Source organism: Diadema antillarum, unplaced genomic scaffold (genome assembly GCF_040938485.1).
Source record: "Diadema antillarum isolate AM-2024a unplaced genomic scaffold, OU_Dant_1.0 seq00001028_RagTag, whole genome shotgun sequence".
Taxonomy (NCBI): domain Eukaryota; kingdom Metazoa; phylum Echinodermata; class Echinoidea; order Diadematoida; family Diadematidae; genus Diadema; species Diadema antillarum.
Genome location: NW_027271862.1, coordinates 969,257 through 983,964, shown reverse-complemented (window position 1 = coordinate 983,964; position 14,708 = coordinate 969,257). Strand labels below are relative to the sequence as shown.

Genomic DNA, 14,708 nt, shown 5'->3' with positions numbered 1-14,708 from the left:
CAACAGTATTTTTAAGCCGTCATACCAGCGTTGTGAATTGTTGAGATTTCCATGTAGTGTGGTGCTTATGGGCGGAAAAAGGGTGGGGATGTCTTACCAATGCACATGAAATTGTATTCTAGATCGATGCATTCCTCTCCGGGAGAGCATGGTAAAGGTTCGCATTCATCACCATCTGCAAAGATACATAGTAAATATTACAATCTCGGTAAAAATGTCAGTTGGAAACACTACACAGCTTCATGATGGTTAACACAAGACCCCCCCCCCCCCCGACCTACAACCCTCTCCTTCAAAACACACTTTCATCCATTTACACACATACTGAAGCATAATATACACACACGTACACACGGTCTGCACTGCTATCAAGGAGTCTCCGTCTGTATGAGCTGTCAAAATACTCCCGTCATTCATGACATGTATTGTCGAAATGGGTCCACGTAAATGCGAAAATTAGATTGATGGATGACTAAGATATTCCGCATTAATTCACTTCTTCAATTATCCAATCGTGGATAAAAAGTTCTTCGAATATACTTAGAGACACAGAATGCAGGTAACCATGTTGAATATCAAATCACAATTTACGAGTGTCAGTTTTTGTGGTGTGTTCTGGTTGTAGTGTCTTTCTCATTTTGTGGAAATTTTATTTATCATCATCATTCATTACGTTTATCAGCGCCTTTTGGAAACGCAGGCAAGACCTTTTTACTATTAGATTCGTTAACACTGATTAAGTTGATATTTCACATGTTTCAATTTCACTGATTCTGCAAGCTTTTTACAGCCGTCCATGGAATGGTCAAAAAAAAAAATTATTGGCAAGGACACATCAGCTGAAAGAATCAATGCCTACGGGCCGAAAGTTTAGCATTCATTCAAACAAACGCTCATCACAATGTGAGACTTTGGCCCCCATTTAAAGGGGGAAAAAGAAGAAGCCAGAGATACTGACAACTGACCTACACATAAATGCATCAAATGTGATAACTCGAATATTTTGAAATCACTGCTCCCGATGGTTACAACGGTTACTATATCATACCAAAAGAACTCACATACGAATGATTATGATACAAAAACAAGAGTACATTGAAAAAGAGGAACATACCAAACAGCCACGACAGAGAGAAGCCAGTGTAGTCCACAGGGTTATTCCGGTCAGTGAAGAAATTCGCAAAGATCAAGTCGGAAACGATCTCAAAGTCGGCTGGTGGTGGGTTGTAATCCCCCGAATAAGATACAATTGCCGCAGTGAAATCCACGGTGGAGCCAGAGCCGATGGCCAGTTCGTCCTTCGCCAGCTCAATATTGATTGGTCCGTTAAAAGAAATTCGGACCTACAAGCAAAAGAAAAATTGCAACATCTTCAATACTTCAAACCATCAAGGCCAAATAATCACATTTCCGTTGTTTGGTATTGTATCTTTTAATTTATTTATTTTTTCTATGTGCATTCAAAATTCATAGGGTAAAATCAAAACCGTTTATAAGTTTAAAACTATTATATCATATTTTGGTATAATTATGTACATGATATAATAGTTACACATTATGTAACTTCAACAACAAAGTGCCTTGTATGCATGACATGACGTTGCATGAGTGAGCAACCTATTTCTTCCTAATCTGATTTTGTGGTATTATTCTACCTTGTCCCGCTTTTTTTCTCATCCTATGTGTGCAAGACTGTTCGCGTATCACAGTATCAGTGTATCTAAAACTTGGCGTGTCTGCGTATGTCCCTGTGTAAAACTTGTGTAATGGCAGTGTCTGTCACAAGGCATTACAGAAAAGTGAGTCTATCATCACGAGTTACAGTCTTCAGACTCAGATACTTTACCTTTCTCCCTCCCGGATAACCGATGAGATGATTGCAGTTCAGACGGTCTTCGTAATTATTTGGATAATTTGGTGACGTCAGCGTGCCACTCTTGGTGTAGAAACTCTGCGAGCACCCACCGCCATCTGGATAAATAAAGTGAGTCATGGATAAGCCAAGTGATTACTGCAAACTAGTCGAAGCACTAAAGGTTTCCACACTTCCGTCAAAGCGAATACACTTTTTGTTTAATGTTTATCTAGATTTCTTTCAAAGCATAATGTAGGCATCATACAATACGTGAGTCCATAGATACAAATCACAGTGCTCAAAAATTTCATTATTATTAGGGAATATACGCCACAACATCACATACATGTTGCATATCCTTATATGATTCTTTTTTATAACGGTCATTTTAAGATGGCAGCGCTTGCTTTCTTCAGTTAATCACTGGTTAATTCGAAATGAAATTACGAGTGGCCGATATGTGCACTACCGATAGAAATGCCACTTGTTTCGTTTGAAAGAGTAGCGTAGACGTAAATGGAAAATGATAAATTGTCTACTAGTGTGAGATCCATGTTTATAATGCGATCCACGTCTAAAAGCTCCGCTTTTCAGAGTATCACTCATTCCATCGCCTGTTATATCTACGTTCTGTCGCAATTGCAAAGGGTGCATTGTTTTCTTATTACCTTCCTATATAATAATTCATAATATACTTTATGACTAGTACTACTTTAAGATTGTTAAACAAAATCAATTGTCAAATATACACTATCATGCTTTACTTGTTGGATGGTGAAATATAGTATAATTGAATCGAATTGACATGTACAGTAAAGGATTATTTAATTTCAGCGCATAGGCGACAAAATGAAATTGAGAAAAAACAAAGCAAAATTCAAATGAGAATTTATTTTAAAGAGCACATTTTGTTGATACAAGTTCAAGAGGAAAATACAATGTATACAACAATAGATATGTACGTATACATGTGAAACTAATGTTCAACATAATTGTGCTATTGGAAAAGAGAGGCACAAGTAAAAGACAAGAGAAAATTTGAAATGTTGAAATAGAAAAGTTTGAAATTGTCATTGTCAATCGGAGAATTACTTCACAGTGACTTCTGTGACAGAAATCTAAATTATTGAACAAGTTTTGTGACTCAAACAAGAGCCTTTAAATCTGTACATGACTTTGTTGGCCAATGTTCCACAATTTCGTCAAACATATTATAATAAGCATTGAGGAAATCGTTCACTGTGCTGGGATAATTTCAGGATTATAAGTGCATCAAAGGAAAATTACACTCTAAGCTCAAGTTAGTTATCATACGAAGGGTGGATATAAACAGACAGAGAATAGTAAATATCTAAATTGCATCGGACATTATAAAAAGAAATGCAAAGTTTAAGGTGGGCAGTATCCGGTGATATTTGCTTTTGCTAATCAACAATATGATACTGACATCACTTGGCATCTCTCCCATTTGTTTGGATGAATCAGTATCATAACAATGCTTAGGTTGATATGGGTCATATTGCCTAATCTAATATCGTTTGATATGAAAGGTGTAGTTTGTTCTTTTAGAAATCATGTTAAAAGGAAATTTGTGATTTTCTTTCTTCTTTTTTTACCAACTAATGAAAAACGGAACTAATTTGCGTGCGAAAAGTGATTGTAACCAAAAGCACTGTTTCACTGAAAATGTGAAACAAATAAAACTTCATTTTCCTATGATTAGATGGACTCATGGATCGCTTTCTGTTATTAACCCTATTTGACGGAGTGAAATTAACTTCAATAACTACATAACCTTTGAACATGAATTGAAGTTTCCTGATAACTTGCTAAGTATCTGAAGAAGTGAAGACTTGTTTGAGCAATATTGTAGCATGGTGAGCTGAAAATGACTCATGGGAGATAGCCAAGCCCTATGAACTAATGATACCTTCAAAGACAAACAACCAATGTTGGTATGACTAAAACTGCATGAAATTATGATTGCTTCACTGTTAACCATGCCAGCACGATTGGTTTGGGTTTTTTTCTAATCTTTTTGTCTGTTATTGTTATTGTAGATATTGTTGTTATTGTTGTGGATGTTGTCACTTTTTGCAATCTAACCACCGTTATATAGTACAGTTGTAATTGCTGGGGTTTAGCAAAGTCATATTCATACTTATAGCATAAAGGCGTGCCTTGCACAGATATCAATATTACAATATCGGGCAATACATTAAGTATATTCCACTTTGCGAATGTGCTGATGGCAAACAAAGAGAACACAAAAGAAGACTTACTCAATCTTTCTTGGCAGGTTTCCCCGTAATAGAAATCATTCCCATCTCCAGGGCATAGACAAAATGGAGATCCATCGCTGAGAGCACATTCGGCACCATTCTGGCACGGGTTCGGATCACAGTCTGTGAGATGGAATGGGACAAGAGGAAATATAATCAGTCATATTCATCGATTTTATATTTGCTTTCAATCCTATTCATATATATATATATATATATTCTTATTAATTTATTTATTATTTCTTGTATATTTGTTTATAGATACATATTCATATGTATATACCTACATAATATTCATAAAGAGAGAGATAGAGAAAGTATAAAAATCGCTTGAGGAATGATTCTAAGAACTTGTCACTGACTGTGATTGTGTTTTTGTAGACTTCCTTACACCAGGAAACAGAGGATAGATATCATTTTCGAAAATTCCCTGGCAATCATTGCCGTGATGAACTGGGTGTTGCAGGACATTGATATTTTACCTCGACATGGACCAGAGCGTGAAGGAAGTGGCGCCTGCAGCTGGCCTAAAGTAGCTTTTTTAAACATGTCAGTGTACTGTAGGCCTATGTACTGTGATTGCAAAATGAGTAGAGTACATTCATTCAAATTGATAGATAAGTCCCTGTTATCGTCACCAAAACTGTCTTCTCTTTGACTCAGAACCCGGATTTGTTCGATATTTTTTTTTCTCATTTTAAACAATATCAGTGACTGGCATCGTCATTGTAATAAACATGCAGCAGTGTTTGATATCACGTCAGTGGAAGGTTGAGTCATAAAGGCTATCACCACTTTGTAAGGTCAATGGATCGGTTTTAAAACTGACACACACACACACACACACACACACACACACAGACACACACAAATTATCCGCCTATACTATTCTAACCAGTACATCTTGCTTTAACTAGATTTCGTGTCACTTCCCTGCTTTAGCCTTCAAGGCCGCGCTAGCAAATTTAGATCATGACAATTCGAAAACCGACCTTTTTCTTCCCTCATCTGATGGGTAAAAAAGAGAAAAACAGAGCACAGACCGAAGCTCGTCAATCTCTGAAACCAATATTTGCAATCCCCCGTTAAGACGAGCTGATGAGGGTTGCATTGTCGAAGACAACAATGGATACTATCCGTACACCCCTCTCGGTTCGTGTTCAGTTGCACACACTAAATGTCAGTGTAGCAGGTGGCTACGTACCCTCTGTCCTTTCCGTTTTCCCCTCTCTTTCCATTTTACTGTCTGTTCTCCTTCTCTGTATACATCTATCGCCGTTTGAAAGGATTGTAGAAATAATCGCACACCAGAACCACAAAAACGCTTGCAGATTGTGAAACGAGTTCATCCTTTGAAGAGACTCTTCATGTAAAAGGAATCTTGGAAGCTCTCTTTAGATCGGGAACGCGCGCGTGCTCGCCCGCGCACACATGTATTTCTTCTTCAAAAAAAATCTTGCGAATAATTGGTCTATTCTCCACGAAATGTATATATATATATATATACATACACACACACACACGCACACACACACACACACACACACACACATATATATATATTCATTTCGAAATGTTCCACGAAATGTATATATATATATATATATATATATATATATATATATATATATATATAAACATTTCGTGCAGAATAGACCAATTGTTCGCAAGATTTTTTTTTTTTTTGAAGAAGAAGAAGAAATGCGAAAATGTCCTGTGTAAGATACAATCTGTACGAGTTATTTGGTCATTTCATGCATGAGGCCGTCCAATCTGCGTCTCGCAAAAAAAAAGAAGAAAAAAGAAATTCAGTTTCAAATCTGGGCCAAAGTACAAACAAAAGAAAAGAATGCGTGACCTCCGTAAGCCAGAATTATCAGAGCGGACACAGGAGTAGCCAACTTAGTATAATTCGGTAACTGTGCACAAACGGTACACTCGGATAGCAGGTTGATAGCTATCATCGCCGACTTAACACCTTATAACAATGAGGCATACTGGTATCAGATTCGGTCAACGAACAACAAAATATTCAAACTTGTATCAAATTGTATCAAAATTCTGGCGTCTTGCCGGGCGACCGTGGACTTGGCATTCAGTGTATGATGAAGGCGAGAGGGGACTCTATTCAGAGCAGTGCGAATGACACTGATATAGCTCACCGAGACTTTGAATGGAGTCATTCAAAAGTAATGATGATGGGAAAATTGCACATAAAAAGCTGAATGTAAATATATCAATTGAACTATAAAAGTCGTTGGACCACGTCGAACATTTTCTGCCCAGCAATGGCAAAAAGTATAAAGACTTTTTTTTATAATCTTCGTCCATTATGTGTCAATGATGTGATACTTTCACAAATGCATTGTTTATTTATGACTTTTTTGAAGACGAGGGACATAATTATGCTGAAAGATTATGTGCATAATATCATTTCCTAAAATAAGAAAAAAAATTCAGTCATATGGTGTAACATGACAATCTGTATCAATATGTTACGTGTATGTGGTTGTTTATTTGTGTGTGTACGTGTGTGGTGTCTGTGTCTGTATGAGCGTAGCTTCCTGTGTGTGTGTTTCTGTGTGTGTGTTTGTGAATGACTATGCGTGTGCGCATGTATTCAGAGTTACAACACCGCATTCCGAAGTGGAACTGTCCGTTTTGCACCATGCTTCTGACGAAGTCGCTGAATGGATCTGCTCAACCACTAATAACAAGAATGAACATTCGTTTAACAATAGCTTTGGTAACACTTGAACGTTTGGACGTGTTGTTCTGCAATAAAATGCCGTCCATTCATCTTTTTTTTTTCTACACGCACACACACACACACACACACACACACACACACACACACACACACACACACACACACACACACACAGACAGACACACACACACACGAATAGATGTTTTCAGGCGTGGAGACGCGCCCTCATCTTTGAATGGGTTGGGCCGGATACCTGAACTTCGTCGCGGCGGACCAGTGAGTATGGTATGCGCGTCCGGTGAAAGAAGTTAAATTCTCTAAGATTCTCCACTCCCCCTCTCTTTCTTTCCCTTTCTGTTTATCCATCTATCTGTCACAGTCTTTCCATCTCTCTATCTATCTATCCCCTCAAGATTCCTCCAATTCACTATATTCAACCCGTCCCTGAACCAAAACTTAAGACTTGAGGGGCAAGCACAGGAGGCACACAATGTACTATATATATTGCTGAAGGCTTCGGTCGCAGAAGATAGTCTACTAGTTGCTTTCTCGTCATAAACTTCTAATCTTGAACACATTCCCATGATTAGGAGTTACAATAACCTCCTCTATTGATTTCATATAGGGAATTCAGAGCTTAGGAAAATGAGGTTCATGCATAGTATCTTTAATGTGATGAAAATCCACGAAATTATCATGTAACTCGTAATTGCCGCTAATCATAATGGCAGGTAGTGATTTTAACGTGTTGAGGCAGCACTGTGATACAAGTATCTATCAATTGTAGGCCTACAGTGGTCAACTGGCTTACTAATTTTAACCAGATATTCGTCAGTCTTGCCACATCCCGTTTCCCTGCGATGAACAATGTCAAAACATGATTAACGAATGAAGCATTGCGGGTAAGTCCTAAGACTGGTAGACTGACTGAGAAGGAATGTAAATGAACAAACAGAGACATTATGCAGATTCAGGTATGAGTAGAGTTAGGGGATGTAAATTGTACACATTAATATTGCCAAAGTTAGAGGTATACTTAAACGAGTTCATGCTAGGCCGGTGAGCATTGGCTTCTCTTCAAAACCATCATCATGCTCCATACCCGTGTTTCATGTATATGTGTTACACATTTACCCTTATGTTTGAACGCATGTGCATTTACGCGTTTCTGTTGGTCCGTGAGGGGTTCGGCGTAGTGCGTAGACGTGAACTGCATGTATACATACATGTGTACCCGTGTCTTATTAAGACACGTACACTCATCCCCGAATAACGCACAACTATATACATACATGTATACCAACAACGGCAACATTTGAAATCACAGAGGTAAGACTCTTTAAACAATGATACACTTTGCTAGAGAGCGCCGTCACATAACCATTCCGATCGCAGGGCTCATCCTGCCTTCATAACGAACCCCCATGACTGATGACGTCAGAATTCCCTTTGTTGCACAACACTTGCATTTGTGGGGTGATATAAGTTCGCATGTTACGCCTGAACGGGCTCTCCGAAAAGTGATCGATGATTGACATTATGTTCTCGTTAGTTTCCCTCCCCCTCCTTCAAGAAAAAAAAATCCTTGTTATTTTGGGACATAATCTATATCTAAACACTGGTATACATACCAAGATATTATCACCTTTAATGGCTATCATTACCCAAGAGTCTCTGCCTATAGACGTAGGTCTGGAAGAATAGATAGTTCAAATGTCTGCAAAACAGTCCACGTCTAAGAGATGTGCATTTGATAACTGGTGGGCATTTTGAGTCTGGTTCTAGATCCCCTAATGTGTCCCTACATTGCAGAAATTAATGAAATTGACATTCTCAGCTGGAAGGGATACAGTAAATCGGGAACAAGTCTGGATGATAGGCAGTCGAGAAACATTGACATTTCATATTTTTTGTTTGTTAATCATTTAAGTCGACATTACAAAAACAAAACAACCAATGAAATTATAATGATGTTTCGCGCTATGAGGCGTAAAACCGCCAATCACGTGTTTAAAGGGTGTGTACAGTTCTGGTCGAGGTGTAGATTTAGCTTTTAACATTTTGCGAGATATTTAGAAACCACTCTATGAGATGTCAAAGAGCATGCAGTTCTAAGGGGTATCAAAAGTTTATTCGATGAAAATCGGTTTTGAAGTGGCTGAGATGTCCAAAAACAAGGTGAAACAAAGAGATCCTAATAAAGTTGTGGCATGTCGCCTTTTATTATTAGCACTTTTTTGGATATCTCAGCCATTTGAAAACCAATTTTCATCAAATAAACGTTGAATCCTTCTTAAAATTACATGCTCTTTCATATTTCATAATAGGCTTTTCATTATCTCACTTAGGAATGTTCAAAACATGAATCCCTACCTCAACCAGTACTGTACAGTCCCTTTAACCTTTGAGTGCTTCGGTGTCATTCTCAAGGCTGGCTTGTGGTTGGAACAAAACATGAGTGATAATTGCAATTAACCGCAGGAAAAATTTTGATAAACGAGAATGTCAGCGCACCCTTCTTCTTTCAATAAACAAATCTCGTCATGTCTCCCACATGCTTTGAATGGAAATGTGGATGACCTTGAATGAATGTGCGCTCTAAGGGTGTGCACCTTTCTAACACACAAGTTGGGTCATGACGTGTGGGATGGGAGCGGTGGGACGTTGTCTGAGCGTGAAGGTGTATTTTCATTGTTTCTTTGTGATGACTACAATCCAGGGTAAAAAATAGAAGTTAAACAATTGACAAATATGTCACTGTCCTATGAAGAGCAGAAAGATCCTGTTTACCGCTGAGCTAGTAGTGATTGGCTTTTATTCATCCTTAATATTGGGAGACGTAAGAGAAACACAAATGCCCTTGTCTTTGTTCATCATTCTAAGAAGTCTAATATGGGAGGTGGGAATCTATGTTTTCAGAAACGTCAAGCGTAAAATGATCACGTACGGTGCTGTCAAAGTTCCCTGAAGAATAACTCAACACTTGCTTTAAGTTTTGGGCCAAACAGGTTATCCTCCGATAGAGTGCGCATCTATTCAAATAATGTTCGTGCCCTCTCTTATCTTATAGTCAACCCAAAGATACCGTTAATGATCATAAAGAAGCGAATATCACAGAATTCATATCACAGTAGTCCAGAGTGCACCCTACATGTTTCTGTGATTTTGTTACGTCTGAGAGTCATGTTTTAAGCAGTATTATCCCTCTATGTTTCCTTTTCCATATGTCCACTTTCAAAATTCATCTGCCATTACTTCTCCATACAATTATTTCTAGGCCTATTCCATTTAGCGCTCATTCGCGCTCTCTCCCCCTCTTCTTCTCTTGCTACTATACTTTTTGTTCCATATCATTTTGTGTATCTATCTCTTTATCTCGATTCTTATCTTTATCCTATGTATTGATTCACTTCATCTATCAATTTACATATCTGTCTGTCCGTCTTTCATTCCTTTCTCTGCTACGGAACGTTCATTTTGTCCGCCGTGCGTCTCAGCCAGTCGTGACGTATTAGTAATTCCATCCAGTATGGTTGTTGTTACTGCAATGCGAGGGTTGGGTCCATGGTAGTACGCATGTTGATTTACATCGCTATTGCTGAGGTTGGCGTTCCGTCGCTATAGCAACCGGAATCGAGCGGGTGAAAGCTCGCAAGAGAATCTATGGCAGAGCATCATCACAATTCTAGGTTGCATTGTGCGTTCGGCTGAACGGACAATTCGGATAGGTTAATTAATCAGCCCTTTTTTCCATATCTCAAAGCTCACTGTTGCTGTGTGTCACACACCCTTATATGCCGCTAAGTACATACGAAATCTGCGGTGTACATGTGCATATTTGCGTTTGTAATAGGTTTCTTAATCAGCGTTAAGCACTCCAACGCACACGGACCTCTTGCAATATAAAGATACTGACCTTATCATTATTTCAACTATTGCTAGTCTTTTTAGCGTTCTGATTTGTAGTGATTCACACATTGCAAAACTTACACGAAGAGTGACAATAGTCACTTTGTTAAGTGCATATTTTGAATTGTGCGCTTAAAGGGTTTTTTTTTTAACACACCAAAAAGAGAGAAGAAATCAGTTTACAGTGTGAATGTTAACTGAAGTATGAAGTTTAGATTAGATCTTGTTACAGCGTGAATCAATACATGCTGCCACTGAGCCAAAATCAATTTATATGATACATCGTTACTAGTCTATTTCTTATGAAGAGATTATAAGAACCCTGCAGTATGGTATAGAGAAGTCAGACTCTTTCAACTGTCTGTCCCTTTAAAGATGTTACCTGAAGATAGATAAGAATTAATTTTGAAGTGAATAGAGTGGTCATTATTAGGAAAACTCTAATTATTTCGACTTAAAGAAGAACAGTTTGTTGAAAGATTAAACGGTGTATCTAATGAGATTTTGTTACATAATTATGCCGTATCTTTTTTTTTTAAATACATATGCCGTATGTTTTATTATATGACGTAAATTACGGATGTCAACCCAATTTCAAATTTCCCAAGCTGGTTTTCAGAGCATAATATTGTACACGTCACATTATTGAACTATTGCCGCCATCATCATGCAGTCATTTGCAAATTCTAATATCCCTTTGAAGAATAATGTTGTCTGGTAAAGGCATTTCCATCACGTAAAGACATAATGGCGATAGGCATAAGACTTTCTAGAGAACTCTCATTGTACTCTTTCTTCCATTTTCTTTTCTTTCTTGACATATTGATGAATGACATATCAAGAATGTGCTCAGTACGTAACCTACAGACACAGTGAAACAAACTGTAAACGTGGTAACTGCTATTTCGCGCTTTTAAAGAATGTTTGGTATTGTTTCTGCACTTCAGTGAGACCGTGCGCCCACTGCTCAAAAGAAGTAATGGTGCGTGATAGTCTTGATACTGTTTTGTCCCAAGTAGCTCACCCTCTTTCTCTACCTCTACCTCCATGATCTCTTTGTATATCTTTGTCTGTCTGTCTGTCTGTCTGTCTGTCTGTTTGTTTCTCTCCCCCCCCCCCCCCCGCGTGTCTGCTTCTACTGGTCTTGCATTTTATGAGCAACACCAGCCAAACAATGAAATACGGAGGTAATGGGGCATAGGTCAATAATAGTCTGGAGGGTTTCCGCTTAATTCAAAAAGGATCTTGAACCATGCTGGTTCTAATGCTTGCCTAAACATCGCACCAGGGCATTTCTTATATTGAAACAAGAAATCTACAAACTGCATGATTTCAAGTGTGAGAATTACAAAATATCAAAACTGTCCTTAATCACATTGAAATATTATAGTGGGAGTAGAATTTAATGGATCACAATTATTCTCTAAAGGGCTTTTTACACTTGTAAAATTTTGCTTAGCCCCGGACCAACGGTGGGGCTAAGGGGGGGGGGGGGGGGGGGGGGCCTTAGCCCAACCGTTGGTACGGGACTATCCTTAGCCCACTTTCTGTTTACACTCGTTTTTGCCAAAGTGGGCTAGCCCCACCAATAGTACGGTACTATCTGGCCCTGCAAAATAGCAGGGGTTAGCACCGCAATTGCGGTGCCAAGCAAGTGAGTGTAAACAGAACGAAAATATAATCCTGGGCTAAGCGACGGAGACGAAGTCCGACCCTCACTGACCAATCAGAAACGAGGTAATCGAGTGCTGCCGGTGCGTGCGTGTACGTGTATACAATACACAGCGTAATTATGTATATTCATGGGGTTTGGAAAGTCCGGGGCTAAGAAATACGAGTGTAAAAAGGTCAGTTTTCGCCTTAGCCCCGGACAAGAGATAGTACGGGACTAATTGGCGAGTGTAAAAAGCTGAAAAAATTGGTACGGGACTAACGATAGTCCTGGGTCAGAGAAAGTCCGGGGTTAAGAAACACAAGTGTAAAAAGCCCTTTACACACACGCACACACCCACAAATATCACATATGAATATATAATATGTATATATAGATGGTGTGTGTGTGTGTGTGTGTGTGTGTGTGTGTGTGTGCGTGTGTATGTCTCTGTGCCACTGTGGGTGTTTGTTGATAGTCTGCGCATGACTACCTTTTCGCTTGGTCACTGCCGAGAATCAAAACCATTGGTTTAGTAGTTGCTTGCTTTACAAGTATTTGATTACGTACAAGTCAATCTTATACCACTTCTATGTAATAGACCAGCACAAATCAAAGAATAGCTTGTCAGATCGATTTGACTTCATCAGAACTTATCACTAAGAGCATTTGCCGGATGTATCTTTGATTTGCTAGCTACTTAAAATATATACGTTACAGAATTAACATGAACTCCGCAAGATTTTCTACTTCCAGCTCTTCTGGAGAATGAATTCAATTAAGCAGCACAAAATTGATAAAAGAATGTGCCAAAAACCTTCCTCACAGAGAAGTATACCCGATGAGCGGTTTATAGAGCTGGAAGGTTTTCACCTTATACCAATCGATTCGGTTAGGAGGGCGTGAACAGATGAGGCGTTTTTTTGTTTGTTTGCTTTTTTAAAGATACGCTATTGTGTGCAAATGACTGTTCTATGCGTGGGTGTACGCGATGTTTTGGTCTACGATTGGTGTGACGCCTGGAAAATATTTGTTTCAGTCTAGTGGAGACGTTCCTTCTCTCTCCCTCACGTTCTCTCTAACATTGAACTAAGGCATGCATTCTGCATATTGTAAAACGACAGTTTTATAAGGAAAGACAAGAAATTACATCCTCTTACTAATCATTTTTCAACATGACAGCAGTTGGTTAAGTTGGACTTAGCTTTTGACACTAACTTGCTCTTTTGATACCAAAAGCACATCTGGAAAACAGAGCTTGCAATGTAGTTTCATTGTATGCAAACTGCAACAATTGAACTTAAAACCGAAACTCTATCCTACAGATCATCATCATCATCATCACTGGCAATAACAGCAAGAAAAAATGTATCATGGAAGCAGAATACTATATACATACATTTAGTGCTGCAGAAGAGTGATCATGATGTAATTACAGTAACGGTAACATCCAGGTCAGAATGTGAAAAGCTATAGTTAATCGTATAGGAAGCATAATATGTGACGCAGATTCGCAGTGTTTTCACTGCAAAAGTTTACATTCCGTTTTCAGTTAAATGCAATGTCATTTTCGACTTCTCTACTAGAGAAGACTAGCTATTATGATTATATACATTTATTATGACTAATGCGAAGTGGCACTTGTCAAGTCTGATTCTGTGCGGTCTAAACCTCCGTTCCACTGACAATCGAAGGTTCATCTAATCTACAAAATGGGATAAAACTTCGGTGTTCTGATGATATGAGTTCTGATGCAATCTTATTCGACACGCTCCGGAGACTAGCATCTAGGCCCACCGAGGGGGATAAGCAATGCCAGAAGAGCCCCAGAACCAAGATTCAGGTTAACCTGTTTGATGACTCTTTAATCGTCGGAAACTCGACAGATTGTCATATAGGATGTCGGCTTGACACATCAGAATATTTCATAACGTGCCTTGTTTCGTATAAGCCGGCCCATGAATGGGAACGGCTGATTTACGCTATAGAAGAGTATAATGATAATGTTTAATATCGTTTTGTCATATAATAGAAAAAAGAAAGAAAAAAAAAACGATTATAGTTCGCTATCCGGATGGATCGTTACAATAGGGGGACGCGGGCGGAACTGTTTACTCTGACTGGAATGTAATACTCAGGACCATCATGAATTGTAGACTTATAGAGACACGGGGTGATTATATCAGAGAGAGAATCACAAATATTATGTCGGCAAGGTTTTGCAGCCTGGTTGAGTTAGGTACAGTGATAATAGCGACAATAATGACGCTGATGATAGTGATGATGATGATGATGATGATA

General features: G+C 38.6%; 1 pseudogene; it reads right to left on the bottom strand.

Moving 5' to 3' along the window:
• The window catches only part of LOC139742868 (uncharacterized), a 48,526-nt pseudogene extending 36,721 nt beyond the window's left edge, over positions 1-11,805 (bottom strand).
• Between the last annotated feature and the right edge of the window lie 2,903 nt (positions 11,806-14,708).